Here is a 25,434-nt window from a genome sequence, read left to right as displayed (position 1 = left end):
GCAAGTCACTTAACCGCCAAATTTAATAGGTCAGCATTTTTTGGCCATTTCAGGAAGGAGCATGTGATCAAAAACCAAAGGTGCTGAAGGGAGATGTCCAAGCGGCACTGAAATTGAAATGCCCTCGGAATTGAAGGGATCCTGATAAAGATATTTCAATATATGAATCCCATAATTGATGTGCTCATTTCGCTCCAGCAGGAAATATATGGTAGTCATTGTTGAACAATATCATTTATGTCAGACCTAAATACAGTATTGCTGAAAGTAATTCAATACATAGTTTCAGCAATGTATCTATAGGGAAGTGGCACAAAATCAAGCTAAATTCAGAACAGTCTGCAAATTATTTTATTGCTAGTGTCAGATGAATATTGACTGAAATCAGAGAGTATCATAAATGTTGACTGTGTTTCACCGACTATGAAATAGCATTTGACTTTTTGATTCATCACACACTCTGGATAATATTGCTCTTTAAAAGTGAGGACAACAAGACTCTGTTTGGCATGCGTTGCTCATGCTGTATTAGGAGGTCCCAGTGGAAGTAAAGGACATCATGCTCGATACAGTAGATGACCAGAAAAAAAGGGAGTCCTTCAAAGAGAGCGATTAGCACAATGTCTGAACATGTGGACTCAAGCCAAGCCATGCTGTGAGAATGGTGCGCACCTGGGCGGTGTTGGGTTCTGTTGTCTGTAGGGCCTCTTTGAGTTGGCATTGATCAAAGCCACAAACCAGAACTGCAACATCTCGGAATTTAGCATGTTAGCATGAAATTCTTCATAGCTTTTCCCTTTATTCCGATTATTTCCTGTGGGGTTAATAGTAGTTTCATCAAGTTCACTTATTCTTTTATTTACTTATGTATAAACTCTCTATTTTCCTTTGTCAAATTAACTTGGCAGTTTTTATTTTTTATTTTATTTTATTTTATTTTATTTTTTTAGGGGGAGAGCACGAACGCAGTCCCCCACTACCACAAATGATGCAGTCGGGTTTCTCACATTTGGGGAAATCGCAGGGGTCAGCACATCCAGAGTGCAATGGATAAGCCTCACCCTGGGAAAACCACCTTCGTGATCATGGTATCTCCCCTGCCAGGTATAACTTGGCAGTTTTTAATTTTGATATTTTCAAAGAATCAATATTTGGATATGTTGATCGATATTAGTTTCCTATTCCATATTTCGTTTATGCTTCTTCTCATCTTTTGTACTTCCTTCCTTTTGCTTGCTTTTGGCTTTGTTCTTTCCTTTGTATTTTCTGAAGGTATAAAATTAAGTTGTTGATTTGGGGCTCTTTATTTTTGCTTTCCAGATAGACAATTATAACTATAAATTTCTGTGTACTGCCTTTGCTGCACCCCATAGACTTTCATAGATTGTTTTTATCATTTTTATTTTCTCTAAATATTTTTATATTTTCATTGCAATTTTATGCCACCAGTGATTTAGTAATTGTGTGTTGGTTAATTTGCACATTTTTTTGTGCAATACAGTGGATCAAATTGTGCCTCCCAAAAAATGTGTTTTAGACCCTAACTTCTGTGCCTGTGAGTCATTGTAGTATATTGCTTTTCTGCTCAAGTTGCCCTTGGAACTCGCCGTAGCTCTTTGGCTTTTTCATTATTTCTCCCTTTTGCTTTAGCTGCTGTACATTCAAGAGCACATTTCAGAATGTCTTATGACATTCTTTTTGCTGCTTATCAGTATTCATATAGTTTTTGAATTCTCCTAAGCGAGGCAATGTATAAAATAGGGGAAATAGTGAGAGCAATACATGATAGCTGAATGCAAAACCTCCTGAATCTGGTTATGGGGCTGCATTACCAGTAATGAAATCATGAGAAAACAAATTGTCCAACTGAAGTTGTATAATTTCACAAGTTCCTGAATCTCGTCATCTCAGGTGCTTCATGAATTAAATGTGCATAATGATGCATTTCATTATGAGGATGAAGTAGAACAATACATGCATTGCATTTGGAGTATATGACAAGGGTAAACAATTTCTCCATCGTGGAATAAAAATAACTTCTCATGTGTTAGACTTAGACACCAGTGATATGCCAACTTTTCTCGGTGGGAAGAATTATAACATGGAAAATTAGGTAGGGTCATATTAAGTCTTTCATAATGATGAAAAATAGAATAAGTAGATGTCACAGAAAATAAAAATCATGTGATTTAGAAAGCATCTAGATGGATCTCGAATATCTAAATCCAAATTCCATCAGATGTTTGGCAGATTATCATCTTTGATTCTGAGATAACTCTATTTTTTGATGGGAAATATTTTCTACTCCTATCCTTGGTTTACTTTGTTTCTACCCCTTGGGAACCTTCCCTCCTCCCCACTTTATTTTTGTATATGGGTTCCAACCACAAAAGGCTTCTCATAGTACTCTATTTTAATGCCTCTCAAATATTTGCATATAAGGGAAGCAAACAAACAAATTCCCAAATATCAAAATAGAAACAATATCCTTTACTTCTTTATATAATCATTATAGTCCTATTTTTATCTTAGTTTAGAATATAACTGTGATAGTTACATAATATAATGCCAACTTGATAAATACTATATATACTCATGTATAAGCCGAGGTTTTCACCACATTTTTCTGCAGTTTTTGTTGTAAAATTAGGTGCCATGGCCGATATTCAGGTCAGCTTATACAGTAAGTGTAGGGGTGGAGTCTTGCCTGTCAATCAGGTCACAGTCTGATGATGCCACCTTCAGACCATGGCCTTCTCATGAGGATTCTGGGACCTTCCCCTCTCTCTCTGTCTTCTCCTTCCTGTTGACAAGCCACGTGGAGCCACCCAGCCTGTCTCACTGCCACACCCTCCTGTTGAAGAGCCACACTCAGAGAGCTGGAGGAGCCACATGGGGACCTACACCAGCGCTAAGATGCTTCCATCTGAATTGGATCCACAAGGCTTTGCTCCTACTGGCCTGCGATCTTCCTGCATGTTCCATCATTGCATGTGCTGCATGAGTCTGAATAAGGATTTATGGACATGTACTGGACTTATGGACTTGATCTGGATGAGGCTTGATGTTTTCTTAATATACAATTACTCTTTGATATCAAGCTATTTCTGACACATACATGAGTGTCAATGAATTCCGTTCTCAAATAGACTGGGTCTACCACAATAACAATTTTATTTTCTAACTCCTTTTTGGGCTGCACCTCTATACTAGTTCACATATATTTTTCATTGATCTAGTATGTACAATTAATAAAAGTTTATATCTCAGATGATCATTCAGAGAAATGTATTCAAACATTTCCTTTTGCCACATGTATTTAATATTAGTTGAATCTATGTGTGCATATATGAATGTTCATGTACACAATAGTGTATCAGAGGAGATAATTAGAAAACAAAAGGAAAAAAACCCACAATCATTTAGTTGATTCCAACTCATAGCGACTATACAGTGGTTCTGAGTCTATAAAATCTTAGGGATCATTATAACCTCATCTTTATCCCATGGAAGAGCTGGTGCATTTAACTGCTGACTCTGCAGCTGGCAGTCCAATGCTCACCCAGCAGTGCCACTGGTTCAGTGCCCGAGGGCAGCTTCTGAGGACGGTGCATGTAAAGATTCAAAGCAATAACTTTAGTTTAGACCACTACAAAGTCTATTCAAAGAACATAAAGTTTAAGGTTTGATTTTAGGAGTCAAGGAAAAAAGGAACTTTTTGTCAGAGAGTTAGGAAAGAACAAAGTTACCAATTCATGGAATATAAATCAAGCCATTTGCAAGTATATTTACTTTTTCAGGTCACTGGGAGAACAGCGAAGGAATGTGGCTATCATGTTGATGATAATGCCCTAATGGTCAGAAAGACTAATGTGGTCTTCTGTGGCATCAATATAAAATGCTCTACTTTTAGTGGTAAAGACTAATTCAAAATTAAAGAGACTGTTAAACACTCTGAATTAATTGCTTTCATCTTTTATGTTTGACTGTAGATGTGCAAATTTCCCAATTAAAATTCAGCCCATATTTATCATCCCCTGGGCAAGAAACTTGAGTTCAAAGGTGCTAAACTCTTATGGACATGGTTACTTTCCTTATAATGCATAATTAATATTAGTTATGCAAATGTATATATTTCTAAAAGCTTGATAATTTCTAAAATAAGATATGAATGAACATTAGTGAGCTGTTTGCTTCTCTTATATTTTTACCTAAAAGGAAAAAAGCAATTGACTACTGCTTTCTTCCTCTTAAAGTTATATTGAAAATATATTTTCATCACCAGAAATTCTGAAATGATTTGGTTTCCTCTTTGGCGGTAATGAATTCAGAGTTTAAAAGTTTAACGCGTAACATATAATATAATGAACAGTAAAAATTTGATCCCCTCGCTGGTGCATGCTAGATGTGATCTGGCTTTCAGCATTTTCTGTAGTTTCGTTTTACTTGGGCTTGTTTGTGTTCATTCTTAGTAGAGTGTATCTCAGAGGTGTTATGTCACTGAAGTCACACTCTTGAAGTTGTGTTATGTTTTCCTGCTTTTCGGTACATGAAACCCAGGATTGATGAACCTACAGGGACAGCAAGTAGAATAAGGGTTTTGGAGGTGGGGGAACAGTGGTGGTATACATGTAAAATGTCAAGGTGTCCAGGAGGAAAAATAATATTCTGCAATGATATGTGCATTACCTCCAATTACTATATATATATTTAAAGAAGCACTTGAGGAACAGATTGAAATGTGTCTCTCAAAAAGATGATGAAAATTTAATTCCTAAATTCTAATCTCTGGCTCTTGTGACCCCAAACTTGTTTGGCAACAGGACCTTTCAAAGTGTTATAAGTTAAATTAACATGGGATCATCCTGGAGTGGGTATCCCATAATTCCAATTGGATAACTGTTTTTATATAGAAGAAACAAAGAGAGAAAAAGGAAGGATGCTGACATGAAGATGCATCTATAAACTGAAGAATGCCTGGGGACTTATGGGGAAAACTAGAAGTTACTTTCTAGAGATCTCAGATGGCTAACAGGTTGCTTTGTACTTCTGATCTATAGATCCACGAGTCAATAACTTTCTGTACATCTAAACCACCAGGTTGTTGTCATTGGGTTCTTGCAGCATTTAGCACAAGGAGAGCATTTTAAATGTAGTTCTATGTTTGAGAATTAGGTGTTCCATTGAAACAGTGCCACTTAGATCATTTGTGTCTGAGTAGCTCAGGTTAGTCTGTTATATGAGAATAAGTTGAAAAGTAAAGTATTAATAAAACTTTCTAGAAATATTTATTAATCAAAAACATTAAAAATGCTCTACTCATTCTTTTTTTTGCATGGATAGAAATGTAAACATTTTTTAATGTAAATATTTATTAGGACACGACTGAATTTTCATTTCATTTTAAGTTCTACTTCAAGTACTTGCTTTCCTATCTCAAATTGTGTTATTTTTATTATTTTTTTATGTTTTTTTTTAATTTTAACAATTTATTAGGGGCTCATACAATTCTTATCACAGTTCATACATATACATACATCAATTGTATAAAGCACATCCGTACAGTCTTTGCCCTAATCATTTTTTTCTCCTCTTTTTCTTTTTTTACATTTTATTAGGGACCCATACAACTCTTATCACCATTCATACATATACATACATCAATTGTATAAAGCACATCCATACATTCCCTGCCCCAATCATTCTCAAGGCATTTGCTCTCCACTTAAGCCCCTTGCATCAGGTCCTCTTTTTTTTTTCCCCTCCCTCCCCTTTCCCCCCTCCCACATGTGCCCTTGGTAATTTATACCTCGTTATTTTGTCATATCTTGTCCTATCCGGACTCTCCCTTCCCCCCTTCTCTGCTGTCCCTCTCCCAGGGAAGAGGTCACATGTGGATCCTTGTAATCAGTTCCCCCTTTCCAACCCACTCACCCTCCACTCTCCCAGCATCGTCCCTCACACCCTTGGCCCTGAAGGTATCATCCACCCTGGATTCCCTGTACCTCCAGCCCTCATATGTACCAGTGTACAGCCTCTGTCCTATCCAGGCCTGCAAGGTAGAATTTGGATCATGGTAGTTGGGGGGAGGAAGCATCCAGGATCTGGGGGAAAGCTGTGTTCTTCATCGGTACTACTTCGCACCCTAATTAACCCATCTCCTCTCCTAAACGCCTCTATGAGGGGATCTCCATTTGCCGACACTTGGGCCTTGGGTCTCCACTCTGCACTTCCCCCTTCATTTAATATGGTATATATATACATATAAATATACACATATATACACACACTTATATCGTTGTTTTTTTTGCATGATGCCTTATACCTGGTCCCTTGGCACCTCGTGATCGCACTGGCCGGTGTGCTTCTTCCATGGGGGCTTTTTTGCTTCTGAGCTAGATGGCCGCTTGTTCACCTTCAAGCCTTTAAGACCCCAGACACTATCTCTTTTGATAGCCGGGCACCATCAGCTTTCTTCACCACATTTGCTTATGCACCCATTTGTCTTCAGCGATCCTATCATGGAGGTGTGCAGTCAATGATATGATTTTTTGTTCTTTGATGCCTGGTAACTGATCCCTTTGGGACCACTCGATCACACAGGCTGGTGTGTTCTTCCATGTGGACTTTGTTGCTTCTGAGCTAGATGGCCGCTTGTTTATCTTCAAGCCTTTAAGACCCCAGTCACTATCTCTTTTGATAGCCGGGCACCATCAGCTTTCTTCACCACATTTACTTGTTCACCCACTTTGGCTCCAGCCGTTGTGTCGGGAGAGTGAGCATCATAGAGTTCCAATTTAATAAAAGAAGGTATTCATGCATTGAGGGAGTGTTTGAGTAGAGGCCCAAGGTCCTTCCGCCACCTTAATACTTGACCTATAAATATAGACACATAGATCTATTTCCCCATCCTCCTATATATATTTGCATGTACATGTCTTTGTCTAGACCTCCATGAATGCCCTTTGACTCCTAGCTCTTTCCTCCATCTCCCTTGACTTTCCTCCTGCCCTACTACCATGCTTCATTGCCACCTGGGCTAGAGTATACCTCTTCTCTAAGCAACCTTACCCTTGATCATTTCCCACCATGCCTGCCACTCCCCCTTCTCTACCATTTGGGGTCCCATGTTTTTCCCTTGTCCCTGGGTTTGTTAACACCACTTCCTTACCCCCCTACCCCCCACCCCAAGTCCCCCCGGAACTGTCGGTCCCGTTGTTTTTCCTCCAGATAGTTCATCCAGCCTGTCCTATTCAGACAGACGTGTGGAATCACTAACATGCACAAAAACAAGACAGAGGAAAACAAAGCAACAGTATACAACCAGACAACAAAACAACAAAAATAAACCACTGACAAAGGACAGAACAAAACAGTTCACAAGAGAAAAGCTTGTAGTTAGTTCAGGGATCGTTTGCTGGCCCTTAGGAGCGTTTTCCAGTCCAGTCTGTTGGGGCACCACGCCCTGGCCCCAAAGTCCACTTTCAGCATTCCCTGGGGACCTTGCCACTCCATTCCCTTGCTGTTCCGCTGCACTCTCCCAGTGATTTGCCTCTGTGTGGTGGGATCAGGTCAGGTGCAATTCCCACACTGTGTCTCCGGTGCTGTCCCCTGTATCGCCCTTAGTCACTGAGGGGCATCATGTCTCATAGTAGGGCCAGCCATGTTGTTCTCTCTGTGGACTGGCTGCTCTACTCAGGAACATCATCATCACGGCCTGGTGGGCCAGGCTGTGCTCCACTCTCTCCTCCTGCCCCTTCATCTGCTCCCGTGTGCTCTGATCAGATATGTCCATCTCCCAGAGCTGCAGAGTCAATGACGTCCTTTGGAACAAATTCTTTTCGGGGAAGGGCAGGAATCCACTTAATTTATGGTGCTGGGGCCAGCCTCCCAGACCTCTCCACTGGTTCCCTCCTCCACGCCGGGATATTGCATTCACACCTTGCGACACTGGGTTGAAATCTGGTCCCACTTTCCCTGTGGAAATATAAACAATACCCTCCCATTGGGTGGATTAATGCCCTATGACCCCACTACCCTTTTCTTCCTTGTATTCATCCTTTTGTTTTCCTTTCCCCACCTCCTCCACCATTGTCTACCATGTACATCCCTGGTTTTGGTCTGGTCTCTTCCATACTACACCGTCTTCACCCCTAAAATGTTTGTATACAGTAGCTTTTTTCCCTATGCCACTTTTGCTTTTTAAAAAAAAATTTTAAATTCTTACCTCAGTGGACTCATGTTGTACTTGTCCTTTTGTGCCTGACTTACTTTGCTTAGCATGATTTCCTCCAGTTCTTCCCATGCCGCTATGTGCCTCATACGTTCATCACTGCTTTTTAGTGATGCGTAGTATTCCATTGTATGTATATACCACAGTTTTTTAATCCAATCATCAGTTGATGGAAATTTGGGTTGCTTCCAACTCCTTGCAATTGTGAACTGTGCCGCAATGAACATTGGAGCACAGATGTCTGGTCTTGGTTTGTTACTTGCCTTTTCTGGGTATATGCCCAGTAGGGGGATTGCTGGGTCATATGGTAACTCTATTTCCATGTGTTTTAGGTATCGCCAGATTGATTTCCATAGTGGCTGTACGTACTTACAGTCCCACCAGCAGTGGATGAGAGTTCCTGTCTCCCCACAGCCCCTCCAACACTTGTTGCTTTCTGATTTTTTGAATTGGGCTACCTTTGAGGGTGTCAGGTGGTACCTCATTGTTGTTTTAATTTGCATTTCTCTTATGGCTAAAGATCGGGAACATTTTCTCATGTGTTTGTTGGCCATTCTGATTTCTGCCCCTGTGAAACTTCTGTTCAAGTCCTTTGCCCACCTTTCAAGTGGGCTATTGGTTTTTTTCTTTTTGGAAGCTAGCAGAGTACTGTAGATTTTAGTAATAAGGCCTTTGTCTGATGTGTCATTGCTAAAGATGTTTTCCCAGTCTGTGGACTCTCTTATTACTCTCTTGGTGAATTCTTTAGATGTACACAAGTGTTTTATCTTCAGTATATCCCATTTGTCGATTTGTGCCTCCTCTGTGTTTGTGTCCTTCCCTATTTCTGATAGCCTGTGTATTCCCTGCGCCAAAGTTCTCAAGTTGGTCCCAATTCCCTCATTGATGGCCCTAATAGTTTGGGGTTTAACTTCAAGGTCTGTGATCCACCTTGAGTTTAATCTTGTGCATGGAGTGAGATAAGGGTCTTGCTTCATTTTTCTGCATGTTGCTATCCATTTTTTCCAGCACCACTTGTTAAAGAGGGCATCTGCTTCCCATTTGATCTTTTTGGGGCCCTTGTCAAAGATCAGCTGTGTGTATGCTGATGCTTTTATTTCTGGGTTTTCAGTTCTTTTCCATTGGTCTGAGTATCTGTCATTGTACCAATACCATGCAGTTTTGATGCTCTTCTCATTCTTACCATGTTTTTTATCTGAGTCTATACACCTCTGAAGGTGGGGTTTCCATGTGTTCAATCTGTTGTGCACTATTTCCCGGCTCTTCAAATGAGATCATGTAACAATGACAGTTGAGGCATCCTCAGGGGACTTGTGGTGCCTTTCAATGTCCTTTGAGCCTTAGGAAAGCAGGGAGCCCAAAGGGGCATTATCTAGGCTGTATGCTGAATGGGGTGTTGAATGAGGTAAAGGTTCCCAATAAAATACACATAAACTATCCCTTGTTAACCTCAAAGTACAATAAGGTGCATTGTCTTGATGGGAAAAAATTCCTCAGTTCAAATCTCCTGGATTTTGTCTCACCAATGCAGTTTTCAATTCTCCTAAAACTACCTATGATTATTCTCTTTCCATACATAGAATATAACAAGGATAATCTTTTAGAATTAAGAAAAAATCATGTTGTATTCTTCTGAGATGATCTCTTTGCTAGTCCATTTAAATTTAAGACACATAAGTGGTTTATTCTCAGAAGATGCTCAGAAAATGTTGGGTAAAAACTATTTCTAACCAGTATCAAAGCACTCACATTTGGTTACTACCAAGTAATAAAATATTCCCTTATGCTCTTCAAATGCTGTACACACATCCCTTATTGTAAAAGTGAAATGGGAATCCTACTGGTAAGGACACTTTTGAAATAGGTTTTCAGTGTGATGCCCCTGACACATATGGAAGGACTTGGATGGTGGGGACATTGTTGCGTGCCAACTTGTCATATCCGCTTGTTCACTTCCGTGCTTGGTGTACAGACTGATCTTCAGTGTAAGCAGTAGAGCATGCACAACCATCTGAAGCCCAGGGGACCAAAAGAGCCACAATGCCATTTGCAAGAATTCTATATCTGATTAGTGATATCTAGTAGTCAGAAGTGTGGTCACCAATGACCATAGCTGTCTTCAGAATTAAAGTGATTATTTCTAAATATAATATCCAAAATCTTTTGTGAGGGTACTCCTGTCTATGGCCTCTAATCTTCATTTTATCCTAGCCATTCTCATGTGTCCAGTACTTCTCATGATGAAACCTATCTGGTGTCTGACTCAGAGGATAGTCTGGAGATGGAAGTTTCAGGCTTCCTGAGTTAATGGTGGTCTAATAAAGATAAGGCTAGTACTGGAAAGCAACATCACACCACATCTGTGAAATCAGTCATCTTGATAAAAATACACAGTAGACATTACTCTTAATGATGAAACATAGAAAGTTTTTGCTTTAAGACGAACAACACCAAAATCAAAGTTATAACCACCCCTGTTCAATATTTTAGTAAATTTATAGTCAGAAAATAAAGCAAGGTCAAGTGTATACAAAGCAAGTAACAAAAGCATATTGTTATTAGATTTTAAGATGTCTATATAGAATACCAAGGAGTCCTGGTAGCACCATGGTAAAGTTATTGGCTACAGAAGAATGGTTGATGGTTTGAACTCAGCAGATGCTCAGTAGGATTAAGATGTGGCATGATGACCCAGTAAAGATCTCAGCCAAGGAATCTCTATGGGTCAGTTCTGTGATACCCTATAGGGTCCCCGTAAATCAGAAAGGACTTGATGGCATCCAGGAACATGTGGGTACCCCCAAAGCGCCTACAGATAAGATTTGGAATTAATTTTAATATTTAATAATGTATAAAACAAAAGTTAATATAAAAATCAAACAGCAATTATTCTCCTCAAAATAACTTTCAAATGCTATTTAATATAATCAAAATATGAAGTACATAAAGAAAACATCAAGAAAATTATTTAAGATGTTTCTAAAAATGTTAGAACTTTATTAAAACATTACATTAGATCAGTTTAAGAATTTTCTAAAGTGTTGAATTCATGGATTTAAAAATATGTACATTCTTCCAAAAATGACTTAAATGGGATTTAAATAGAATCTTGACACATTAATTCAAAGATTTCAACATAAAGTCAAAGTGTGAAGAATCACTGACATTCTTGAAGAAGAAGCTTAAAGTGAAGGGGCTTACAGGCCTGGCATGAATTAATTCTAAGAAAACCGTAGCAATTAAAACAGCAGAGTAAAGAGTGATTGTATAGTTAAATTGAATAGAAAATACAGGGGGGGAACACCTGCACAATAGAGAATCTTGATTTATGAGATTTCTGCTCTTGCAGAAATTCTGTTATTGCACAGTAATTAGATATAAAATGAGCGATATGAAGCTAGAACAATTAGCTCTCCACAAAGATGAAGTAAAATTAAACCATGTGTGTGTTAGTTACATGATCTGGTGTCAACTTGTTAAAGGGTGGGGTCTAGGCTGTCAATCAGGTCTCAGCTTGATGATCTTATTTGGAGGCACTAAGGAGATAAATAGTTCACACTCCCTGCAAGACATTCCTGTCTACAAAACACATGGAGCTAAGCCAGAGCCCTGGAGCTGGAGGAGTCCTGTGAAGACCCCTGCCACCACTGTGATGCTTACATCACCACTGGATCCACGAGACCTTCCACCCACTGGCCTGTGATCTTCCTGCACACTGTGACATTGCATGGCTGTGTGAGTCTAAAGAAGGTCTTATGGACTAGCATTGACATATCGGGTCACATCGAACTTATGGACTTGATCTGCACTGGGCTGGGATGTTTTCTCAATATTCAATTGCTCTTGTACATAAAGTTCTCTCAAACATATGAGTGTCTATGAATTTGTTTTGTGGTCAACCCAGACTAACATAATGTGGTAGGGAGAACACTAAGAAGGCTCCATCACTCTCACCTTCTGCGTACAAACACAAAGTACTATCTATTCTAAATGTGAGCTGGGCTTGTAAATAAGACGAGACACCGCTCACATCATTTTACTATATTTTATGGCAAAGGGGTTTTGCGCATGTCATTAATGCCTCAAATCAGTTGAATTTCAGTGAAGGAAAAGACAGACCCTTTGAAGTGGGAGCAGCTAATCAGAAAATGTCTAACATAAATAGAAGAAAGAGTAGCTGCTCTCTTGTCACCTACAAGAAGGAGGAGATCAGTGTCTTCAGAGGAGGAGACAGCCCAGTCAGATATGATAGAGGCCTCTGAGAACTGAGAACAGTCTGAAGTTAACAACTTTCATGAACAGTGGTTTACAGTTTTACAACCACAAGGAAAGGAATTCCATCAACACATAACTTGGATAAAAATGCTAAATTCCAGGTAATAATCTGGAAGGATTGACACCTTGATCTCACCTTGTGAGACCATATGCAGTAAACCCTTACATGCCCAACCTAGACGGTTGACCTGCAGAACACTTCAGATAATAATGGGTTGCTGTTTTAAGCCACTAAATTCATGGCAGTTTATGATGCAGCCATAGAAAATTAATATTGAATTCAATGTGTACAAAAATGAGTTATTGTTGGATTAAACATATGAGAAGAGCAAAACTTTCCTAAAAATATCTAGGAAAAACTTTTATTACATCTGAATAGGGAACTATTTCTTAAAAGTATACAAAAATCACAGAGAGGAAATAATTTATAACTCCTTAATTAAAACCATTTTTCTTTTAGATCTAAAGGGAGATAGCCTGAAATGGAAAAGCATTTCTATGTAAGTCAGAAATCTGGCAACAGTTACAGAACTAGAAATTATAAAAATGTATTCATTCATAAGAAAAATAACACAGTAAGAACCATTTGAAAAAGGGTGAGTAAGGGGTAAACAAAAGAAGATACCCAAATGACTGAGCGAGAAGGAGCACCCAATTAATAGCTAGAGACAGACAAACAAGTCTAAAATGAGTCACAAATTGGGATTTTTTTTTGAAAAATCAGCAATATTGGGGTTAACAAGGATCTGAAGTAAGAAAATTACAAATAATGTTTGTGGTTTATTACAACTTTTTAGAAAAGTAAATGTGATTTTACTATGTAGAGGTGAAGCAGCATATGCTTTATGATCCAACTATCACCTTCCAATTTAAATTTGAATCTAATTTTTCTAATTTAAATCAGAAAAATGTCCACCATGAGACACAAGTTATATGCTGAGACTTATGTCAGTATGCCTAGTTGCTTACAGTATATTATAAATATATTTTGTAACTACTCAACATTTCATAAAGGTCATATTTTTAATTATTGAACTTAAAGTTTGTGTTTTTCTGAGTAATATGGCTTTTTAGTCAAAACAAGTTTAGAGGGAAAATTATCACTAGTGGATGTTGTCCTATAGCCTATATTTTAGGCAGGAAAGCAAAAGTTAAAACCCCTATCCTGAACGACAGAATGATCAAAGTTTAAAGTAAAAGAAAAACAAACAACCAATAAACAAAGTGATAAAAGTGTCATTCCCTTCAGGAATAAATAGGCATATAATAATGATCTCGACTACCTATGGAAAATTGGTCCACTTAATCAGTATTCCTGACCAGCATGATTGATTGGGGAGGATGCTGAGGGTGTATATTTGTGCAGGAATGATATTCTAACCAATCCTTAAACTAAATGATGGGCACCTTTGGGTAGCAAGGTGGCAAAGGCATTATCACATAGTTGCTAGAATCTTATTTTTGTAATTGCTTTAGATAATGAAAAAGCTAGCATAATATTCTATTAGGTTATAGAAAAATGTCTTATCGAATTGTACAATTCACAGTTGTGTTAAATGATATCTGGTAGCTTCTGACTTATTCCAACCCAATGTGCAATAGAACAAAGCCTTGCCTGGTCCTGTAACAATTCCCAGGGTGCATACGTAATGATCCAGTTACACCAGGGAACACGAGCTTTCTTAGACAACCACGCTCCTGCAATCTTTCTAAGTATGTAGAGTTTGATATCTTGTTCTTTTTTAAAATAATAGATGCAACAAAGAGTTGTGCAGAATTCCTTTTTATTGATAATATAAGACACAGAGAAGATCAATAAAAGTGATTTTTGCCTGTGAATAAGACCAGAGGTTCAGGTACCTATTTCTCTGCTGATTTATAGTTTGAATTTGGTATAAAATTAGATTATGTTAGAGAGGCTACAACAGAAGTCCTAAGATAGTATCCTCCCATCAGTAGATTTGTGAGTTAGGAGTTAGGGAGCAACGTGCCTGGAGTCCAGATATTTTGTGAATGTTGACAATAAGAAATTTTTAATAGCTGGAGAATCAGTTTTCTTTTCCTTGTAAGAGTTAAAAATTATCTTAAAAGCAGGTTATTTTGTTTCATCACTGAAGGAAATTGATGGGCTAAGACAAATGGGACAAAATCGTTCTTAAATATTGTTTTGGATACATTCCAATGAACTAATATGTGAAGTATGAGCTCTCAGAATCCTACTTCGTATAACATGCATCACTAGGATTTTTCTTCAAAATTAATGCCCTCATTGTATAATTATATAAGCTGCTGTTCAAGGAAGTATTTGAGAACTTAGAGCTCCTCTTGCACCTTGATTTGTCCACCCGGCTTTCTTCAAGTGCTCAAAGACAGCAGCTACACTTTAAGAGCCAGTCCTACCACACAGAAAACGAGGGGAAAAGATACAGGTGTGTGAGTCCAGGTAGACTAGAGAAGCAGATCCAAAGACACTCATACATGTAAAAGAATGAGCTTTATATATAAGAGCAGTTGAATATTGAGAAAACATCCCAGCCCAGTCTAGATTAAGTCCATGAATCCAGTATTAGCCCACATGTCCGATACCAATCTATAAAGTCCTCTTCAGGCTCACAAAACATATGCAATGACGCTAAATGCATGCATACCACAGGCCAGTGGGTGCAAGGTCTTTTGGATCCAGTGGAGGTAAAAGTATCTCGGGCTGGCAGGGGTCTCCCCATGGCTCCACCAGTTCTCAGGGAATGGGGTCTATCAGCATAGTGCCATCCGTCTCATTAGTAAAGCTTTCAGGAGGAAGTACAGCAATTCCTAGAATCCTCAGAGGCCTCCTTTGCTATCACCTGATTGACAGGCCAGACTCCACACCTTCACTCATAATCCTCTCAAATTGACAAATAATTATAGAGTTACCACAGCAGGTCAAAGAATGGTGGTCTTAGCACCTTTATCTTTCCATGTCAAGAAGGCAAGAGCTTCCCTAGAACGCTAATTCAGATTTTTGCTTACTTTGATTTTTTGTCTATCATTGTGTGTTATTTTCTAGAAATACTTTATGTTTATAGAAAATTAGTCATAGTTTATTTTATTAGGTTTTCTGTGATGGTCTTCTGTCACAGGATCTCATCCACGATACCATACTACATGAAGCTGTCAGGTCCTTTTAGGCTACGTCTATGTTAAATATTTTACAAAAGTGGGATTACATAACATGTGTCCTTCTATGACACACTTATCTCAATGATTTCAAAGTATATCTATATTGTATATTTATTAGAGTTTTTAAAAATAACTGAAGATAATAATATATATAACTTTTTTTTTTCTATCCATTCATCTGTTTATAGACATTTAGACTGATTTCACTTTTGGGTGTTATGATTTATGCTTCAGTGAACATTGGCATATAAATATGTTTGCATTCCTGCTTTCAAAATATTTGGTATATACGTGCTTAATTAATTCTGTCTTTACTACTCTGAGGAACCCGCGAGCTGTTTTATTCTCGCTTCTCCCTGCGGTCTCTATGTCATGGGAGCCTCCCACCAGCAACAAGTGAGGGTTTGGAGTTCTCCATGTCCTTTCCATCCTGGTGTCTCATCAAAATCCTCTTACTGGGTGGGAAATAATAGCTCATTGTGGGTTTGATATGTATTTCTTTAGTGACTAATGGCATTGGACATCTTTTGTAATGCTTATTGGCCTTTTGTATTTCTTCTTTAGTAAAATATTTATTTTACTAAATAATATCACTTGACAATTTTTTTTGGATTAGGCTGTTTAACTTTTTTTTCTTTTAAATTGTCGTAGCTCTCTCTGTCCTAAACCATTGTCTTTTGGTTCACCCAATGTTTTCCTGTTCAATAGATTGTGTTTTCATTTTACATAGACTCTTTGGAACCACCTTTTCATAGGTAGGAGGTACCAGATTACAAAAGACCTAGTTTTTTGCTTTGTATCAGTATGAGTAATTTTAATCTTGGAGTAAAAGGAATTCAACTGTTTGGAAAGCTCATTCTGTGTTGGAGTCTGGGTAGGTTGTATGTATTAGCACAATGAACTATTATAAAAATTACATGAAATATTTTTGTTTAAACATGAAGGAAAGTGATGTGTACCTTCATAAAGTTACACAGCTATAAAGTGGCAGAATTTAAACTCTAAAATCTTGTTTTCAGACATTTTAAACCTTGTATTGTCATCATTTTTATCTATAAATAGGCTGATATATTTGAAAATGAATAAAGTTAAATTTCATTAGTAAGATCCTTTACCTGTATAAAAGATGCTCACATAAATTTAGTTTTAATTTGTTCATTATTAAAATAATTTATTAAGCTCCAACAATATGGAAACATATATTAGGCATGGATAATACAGCTGCAGATAAAAATATTAGGGTCTTGTCCTCAGGATAAAGTTAACTGAGGTAAATATTGATAACAATCTAATAAGCACTATATATATATCTCTACATACATATGTATAAAATTTCTATAGAAGTCCTGAAGGAAAACGTAGGAGAGAAATTCGTGGTTAATATAGACTGGGAGAAATAATGGAAATATGTCTAAAAACCTTAAGAGTTTTAAGTATAACACCAACACACAATAAGAGAATTTAGTAAGGGTGTTTAATTAATCTGAAGAAGTTAATAGCCGTTAGATCAACAACTTCAATCTTCTCTCCATTTATCATGATGTTATCCATTGGTCCAGTGACCAGGATTTGGGTTTTCTTTCCATTGAGTTGTGATTCATTCGGAAGGCTGCAATGCTTGATGTTCACAGCCAGTGCTTAAAGTCTTTCTCAATTTCAGGAAGCAAAATTGTGCCATCTAGCATTATCAGGGTTTTCTAAGAAGGCTTCCTTTTATTCTGATGACATATTGCTCTTCATTTGGACCCCGATCTCTGATTATTTGCTCACCATGCAGATTGAATAAACGTGGTAAAAGGCTACAAGTCGGAATGCAGACCTCTCTCCCTGTTTTAAGCCAGGCAAATTTCCCCTTGTTCTGTTTGCACAACAACCTCTTCTTGCTCAAGATACAGGTTCCCCATGAACACAATGAAGTGTTTTGGAATTCCATTATTTTCATGACTATCCATAGTTTTTTATGGTCCACATAGTGCAACACCTTGTAAACATCTTTCCGTTATTTTTCTTATTTGGTTGATTGTTTTACTTTGCTTTAAACTTTATGCAAGCTTAAAGAAAAATCCCTTCAGGAATGAGTAAAATAAATAAGCATATAACAGTGATCTATACTAACAATGGATATTGGTGAATTAATTTGAGTAATAGTGGTATCCTCTCATATACTGAAATATTTATTATTGTTAATGTGAAAATTGCTCCAAACTAAATTATAATCACTATTTGCTCCCAAATCCCTATCTGATATTTCATGAAACATTATGAAGTAATCTTTTAAAAATGTTTAGTTCACACTAACTGAACAAGGGATCTAAAATCAATGGTGAGAAGGGCATGGAATGCCTGGTGGGGTATGAACCAAGTACGATGTAGCTGAGAGGAATTACTGAGAACCAAATGAAGGTTGAAAATGATAGTAGGACAGGAGGAATGTAAAAGGAAATAGAGGAAAGAACTAGGAGGCAAAAGCCATTTATAAAGGTATAAATATAGGCATGTATATATGTAAATATATTAATTTATAATGATAGGGGTATAGGTCTATGTACATATATTTATATGTTAAATATTAAGGTAGCAAACAGACATTGGGTCTCTATTAAAATCCTCCCTCAACACAAGGACACTTTGTTCTAATAACTTGGCATTCTGTGATATTCACCTTCCCCAAATTATTATTATTATCTATGGTATTTGTTTTGAGTTCCTTTTGTAAATAACTCTATGGAGGTATTTAGTATTTATTAAAATTAAGAATATGTTTGCTTATTTGTTTGGGGTCTTCTGATGCCTGTTACCGAGTTCACACAATCCCTCATGTGGGTTTGCAGCATCTCTGCTAGATGGCTGTTGTTTAATTTCAAGCCTTGTTAACTTCAAGCTCAGGTGTTCTATCTTTTGATAGCTGGGCACTATGTGCTTTCTTCGCCACTTTTGCTTATCCACCAATTTTGTCTTCAGCAATTGTGCTAGAAGGGTGAGCATCACAGAATTCCAGTTTGTTAGAACAAAATGTTCTTGCATTGAGTGAGAGTTTGAGCAGAGGCCCGAAGTCTGTCCACGACCTCAGTGTATTGCCATATAAATATATGTACCTAGGTCAATACCTCTATTTTTATGAATTAGTGTATTTACATATGTACACACCTATGCTTAGACCTCTATCCAGAGCTTTGCTTCAGAGAGCAGAAAGCCAAAACCCACCTGTAGACAATGTGACAACCCCTTACAGAATGGTAACAAGGAAGGGATGCGTCATCCAAGGTGCAGTAAGGCACTGATGGAACACGCAATAAAAGCAATAGATCTTACTTAAGTTCCAGATTTAGAGGTGTTGTTTTTTTTTATCCATTCAGACAAAGAAGAATTTTACTTCTATTTTTTCCCAGAAGTATTAGGGTTCACTCAAGCTCTGGGCTAGGAGAGTTTCCTATGTGCTCTACATGGTTTGAAGCATTTTCCTCATTCTAGGTTCAGGAAGTAAAATGATAGTAAGACAAATTACTTGCCTTCCTGGATCTTAATTTCTACTTGGGTGCAGAAGTTGCATGATTTCATGCCAACTTGTGTGTGGGGAAAGGACAGCCCCCACAACTAATCGCAGGTTCAGTAAGTGCAACTGTATGGTTGAGAAATACAAAGATTACAATAAAGTGATAGAGCATGAGAGAGATAGGAGAAAGAGTAAAAGAAAGAAGTCCAACACATTTCATAGTACCATACTTACCTCCTGGATGACCATGATCTTACCAGCCAGGTCTGCCTACAGCGTGGGCCAAGAGGACTGGAGGTGGGGTGGGGCGGAGAGCCCTGTTTATTGCTAACCAAGGCTTATATCTACTTAGGGTGGGCATGATTACAGGTAACCACACATCACAGGAAGGGGAAGTACAATGGGCATACACATCCTAAGAAGGGATGTACAATAGGCATAAGTGTGACAGGAAGGGGATGAGCTAGGGGTGTGAGCATGGTAGGGAGGGGTAGAACTAGAGGTATACATGTGACAAGATGGGTGGACCCTAGAATTATGATGGCGGCCTAACCTTGGTCACCCTGGAGTGGGCTTGACCTCCCTGGGCTCTTCTTTGGGGAAGTAATTTACTACTATCCTTATCAGAAAGGAGTGGGCCCTACTTGTTGTGGGATACAGTGGTGTCTGCTTGCTCTGGATGACTGATAACCCTTAGGTAGAAAAACCCCTGACCTACTTCTGTTGACCTCCAAGTGTATAGTCATTTGCCACATGTAGCAAGCAGCTAAGTTTGGCATATACTTAGGGGAGACAGCTTGGGAGAAATCTTTCTGATTCCCACAAACTTGAAGATACATAAAAGTGAAAGAGTGATATTCAACCTGTCAAGCCTAATGATGGCTCCTTTTGAGTGTGACCTTCTCATAAGGAAGGCCCTAGGTACCTCTTACTCTCTTTCTCTCTCTACCTTCACCTTCACCTTCCTGCTGGTTGACCCTACTTGCTTCCAGAGGCTACTATGTTACCACCACCACTGGATCCACATAACTTTACACTCACTGGCCTGTGATCTTCCTGCATTCTGGATCATTGCCTGTGACTGAGTCTGAAGAAGGACTTATGGACTAGTGTCAGACTTATGGAGTTGAGTGGGACTGGACTTGGATGTTTTCTTGATATATAATTACTTCTGGTGTAAAACTCTTTCTTATACATATTAGAGTTTCTCTACTCAACTCAGCCTAACACATTGGGGAAAGAAACAATGACATATCATATCATATGATGCAATTATATTATGCTGCTAAACAAGAAGAAAATAATTGTATGAAAGTATAGTATAAAGAATGAAGGGAGAAGAAAGTTTATGCTTTTTTTTAGATGATATAGTTCTGTGAAATTTGTCAGATAAAGTGACTTTTGCACAAAGACTTGAAGGAAGACCAAAGCAAAGTTTACTTAAACTAAGATTGTGAAAGAAAGCTTTCTTTCTCTAGGGACAATAAAAGGTATGTGCTTAAAAAAAGAATTAGGAAATTGATAAGTGTCAAGAAATTTCTAGAAGTATCAAGGTTTGTCATTAATTGACATGTCCCTTTTTTGAATCGAGAAAACCACTCATAAGAGTTACTGCGGCATTTTCCCTGGGCAGGCAACACAATTCCACAGCTGCACACCATTTTATTACATCTGCCATCACAAAAGACAAGGTTTGAGCAAAACTACCTTTACAAACTAATTCACTATGACCAGAGAACCTTCCCAGATGAAGCCACTGGGTGCACTAACTCAGAGCAAATTGCCTAATGCTCGCTAGCGGGAACTATACATGCTATGAAAGGTCAGCTTCACACAGCTCAATTCCACTTTTAGGGGTCCCTCCTCGTATCCTTTCCATTATTATATGCTTGCATTTTGCTGTTCCTATACACATGCTTCGGGTAGTTAATCTATTTTAAGTAGACAGCGTATCCTTCCAGAAATCCATCCTTGGAACAGGACGTCATGCTGGTAAAGTAGGGGGTCTGGTAAAAGAGAAAGACCCTCAGTGAGATGGGTTGACACAGTGACTGCACCGCCGGGCTCAAAACAGAAGAACAATTGTGACGGTGGCACAGGATGGGCATGAGTTATCTGTTGTACAGAGAATCATTATGAGTCAAAATTGACTCAAGATTAACTAACAAAAGTGGCATCTTCTGCTTTGGTATGTCTCTTTTGAACAAGATGTAGATTTTTGTGGAAGATAAAACATTGAGTTAGTACCGGGTAGTTTCATTTTGTATTGATAGAAATAATTACACTAAGTAAGTTACAGTTTCAGTGAAGATACAGGATTTCTTCTTGATATCTCTTCTCCCATTCTAACATTATTGCTATATGTTTCCAAAAAGAACCCACATTCACTGCCATTGAGTTGCTTCTGACTTTTGGCCATCCCATTGAAGAGGGTAGAATTACCTTTTGTCTCCTGCAGAATGGCTGTGGTTTCCATCCTTGGCCTTTGAGTCTGCAGCCCGGTGTACAGCCACAGTGCCCCCAGGGCTAGTTCTAGGTAAATGACTTCAGATTCATTTATATTATATTTTATTATATTTCTGGTAAATATCATTTATACAATTAAATTGAAAAGTATAGGTTCACATTTTGGTTGTTGGCTTCACTCCCTTTGGTAGCAACATTTTTCCCTCTGACTATCCAGACTGCAGAGGCCTAGATTAAAAACCTAAATTTAGCTGGTTTGCATTCAATTTCCTGTATGTCTAATGAAATTAATACTTAAATAAATGATTTTTTCAACGTGGTTTTGTTGGAGGTTGTTCCTTTTTCCTGCTGTGGTGAGAGGTCTTATTAAATTTTGTTTTAAAGTGGACACTTTAAGTGGATATTCTTCCTATGAACTGAAAAAGTAGCAAGTTTAAGGAATAATTCAAGTTAGAAACATAAAATAAAGCATTTTTTTTGCTTTCTGCTGGAGATAAGGAAAAAAAGTGATTTCAATTAGGAAACTATATCCAGTCTTTAAATATATATATTTTGAGAACACTACAGAGTTGTTTATCTAAACCATTGAAAAATTAACTATTTAATTGCAATGTTTTAAAAGTAAATGGGTTAATTTCTTTATGTGGACTGTATCTTTTTAAATTTTGTCAGTGATATTATATTCTTGCTTTCATTTTAAAGAGTATCTAATAATACTATTAAAACTTAGTATGGCTTTCATACAGGGATTATACTCAGTTATAAAGATTGAATGGGGCTTTAAGATAATCTGAGTAAAGATAGTAGTCTTGTTAAGTTCAAGTCATTGTTTAAAGAAGCTAAGAAGTAATACTATGAATATAAAATCAAGTCATAGATGTAATAGTGAATCAAACAAATAAATAAAATCCAAACCCACTACCATTGAGTTGATCCCAACTCATAGTAATTTTATATAAATTTTTAGAGGTTCTATAATTTGTTACAGACCTGACAGACTCATCTATCTCTTGCTGAGCAACTTGTTGGTTTGAAGAGCTGACCTTCCAGTTAGCAGTTCATCAAACATAATAACAAGGTACAGGTACTGATGGGCCCTGGTGGGGCAGTGTGTTAGCCTGGAGTGCTAACCTTAAGGCAGCAGTTCAAAACCATCAGCTGCTCCATGAGTGAAAGATGATGCTGTAACTTTCAAACACAGCTACTCTCTCAGAAACCCACAGGAAGATTTCTACTTGGCCCTACAGGTGTGCTGTGGGTCACAACCAACTCAAAGGGATAGTGAGATTTTAGTAATGATAAAAACATGAGGGGAAACTTAGTCCACATTACCTTTGAAACCTTATGGGGAGAAGGTAAAAAGAAGAAGTTATTTTATAATTCCAAAATGATGGTATTTCAAGGACATATACATTAAAAATAAACCAATATACCTATCATCACTCATAAATAGCTTTAAAAGTTATTGAATTCAATAGCAAAATTCAAAGATTTAATCAATAGGTCTTTTTATGGGTTTATTTCCATCCTTTCATAATATCTTGAAATTCTAACTCTATTCCTATGGATGTAATTCTGTTAGGAAATAGGCTTTTCCTCATTATGTTACTGGCGTCATGCAAATACAAGGTGTTTCCCAAGTAACTTCCGTGTTAAAAATGAGTTTATTTATGAAAAGGATGGACACATACTGGGGAAATCAGATGCCATGTGAAGATTGCCAAAAACCAAGGATGACCATGGACCATTACAGTACAATACGATACAATATAATACAGCTGAGAGCTTAATTTGCACCTTTATTCTCTAGAACTGGGAGAAATAAATTCATGTCCTTTAAAGTCACCTCGTTGTGGCATTTGCATTGCAGCAGCACTACTTAATACAAGCCCTTTTAGTGTATGAAAAGTATCAGTCTGCCTTAAATTTAGCCGTAACTCATTCTGACTCATATAGTGACGTAAGAGCAGAATAGAAGTGCTTCAGAGAGTCTCTGAAGCTATAAATTTCTATGGAGGAAATGGGCACATTTTCTAGCCAAGGAGAAACTGGCTGATTTGAACTACTGAACTTTCTATTTTATTTACCAGACAAGTTTCAAAAATCCACTGTCTGCTGCTGCCCAGTTGATGCTGACTCTCCATCACCTTATAGAACACAGTAGACTGCTTCTTAGAATTTCTGAGACTGTAAATCATCTTCATTTTGCCATCACCACTGCTATGGAGTTAATTCTGATCCTTAGGGACCATATAGGACAGAATAGAAGTGTCCCCTTGAGATTTTGAGCCTGTCATTCTTTAAGGCATTCAACTACTGACCTTGTACTGAGCCACATAAGATGTAACCCAATGCACTGCCCGGGCTTTTAGACCACGTGGTTGTGCTTTGGCGCCATTGAGTAGTGCCCACTCGCGTAATGGCCCCGTGGACAACAGAAGGAAGCGCCGTCCAGTTCTGAGGCACACTGACCGTCATTACCTTGAGTCCGTTATTGCAAGCACCGGGTCCAACCATCTAGTTGAAGGTCTTCCTCTTTTTCTACAGCCTCTACTTTTCCAAGAAAGACGTCTTTTACATGCCCAGTTACCTGAGGCCGATTCTCCCCGAAAGATCACCTGTGATCTTTTCAGCCATAATTATTTCTTTTCTTTTTTACAAATACCTAATGGCATCTTAGTCCAGAAATATCAACATAGTGTGCATTTTAAAAATGCTTTTCATTTGAGTTTTTATTTGAAGGATACCTACTCAACATAATCATAAATCCAAAATTAAACTTTCACATTTAAAGTCCTTGTGTGTGGTCTGTTTACAAGTAGTCGAGAAGAATAGGGGACAACTTATCTACTACCTCTCCAAATGCAATAGAAAACCCATTTTTTATTGTTTTGTTTTTTCATGATAAACGTTTCCCAAAAGTCACATTTTCTTGGGTTATAGTATTATTTACAATAAATTATTTATTAGTTCCTAAAATCAGTACAAATTATGTAAATATATAACCAGCTTAATAGGAAACGGGGATGATTATGGTCTACACAAAAGAAAAATGCAAAAAAACAAAAACTACAGAAAAAAGAACACCACAAAACAATTATGTAAAATATTATTACATTCCCGAGAACTCAAATAGCAAAATTAAGCAACAAAATATCATTTTTACCTATTTTATTCACAAATATATTTTCACTAATATCCATTATTACTTGGAAAGTTCTTATGCACTCTGGATAGCAGTGTGGAATTATATACATTTATTTGTTCATGTATTATATATAAATAATAATTTTATTTATTTTGTTGTTGAAAATAAACACTGCAAGATTGTCATTAAATATGTCATCTTTACTTTCAGAAAGCAAAACATATTTCAATGCATATTTGTTTGTTATTCTTGCTGTCCATTGGACTTTTAATATTCTTCACCAATATCGTAGTTCCAATGCATCAATTCATCTTCGGTTTCCTTATGCATTGTCCAACTTCCACAAACATACAAGCAATTAAAAGTACCCTGGCTTAGATCAGACATATAGTAGTGGTTGAAGTGTCGCCATAACTTTTGAACACGTTCAAAATATCTTGTGCAGCAGATTTGCCCAAGATAGCAGAGAGTTTAACTGTTTGACTTCTGGCTTGATGACTTTTGATTGTGTGTCCCAGTAAAATTAAATTCGTTTCAACTTCAATATTTTCTCCTTTTGTTGTTTGTCTACTGATAGTATTTTGGGTACTTTGGTTTTCTTTACGATGAGTCGCAGTCCACACTGAAAGGCTTCGAGTTCATCAGCAAATCCTTCTTACT

General features: G+C 37.6%; 1 non-coding gene across 1 annotated transcript; it reads right to left on the bottom strand.

The window, feature by feature from the left end:
- Positions 1–948: 948 nt before the first annotated feature.
- LOC142454164 (U1 spliceosomal RNA) lies at positions 949–1,112 on the bottom strand. The gene has a single exon (XR_012785683.1). It is a non-coding gene; the product is annotated as a U1 spliceosomal RNA (small nuclear RNA).
- Between the last annotated feature and the right edge of the window lie 24,322 nt (positions 1,113–25,434).

Source organism: Tenrec ecaudatus, chromosome 7, assembly GCF_050624435.1.
Source record: "Tenrec ecaudatus isolate mTenEca1 chromosome 7, mTenEca1.hap1, whole genome shotgun sequence".
Classification (NCBI taxonomy): Eukaryota; Metazoa; Chordata; class Mammalia; order Afrosoricida; family Tenrecidae; genus Tenrec; species Tenrec ecaudatus.
Note: the sequence above shows the minus strand (reverse complement) of the source record. Positions and strands in the feature narration are given on the sequence as shown.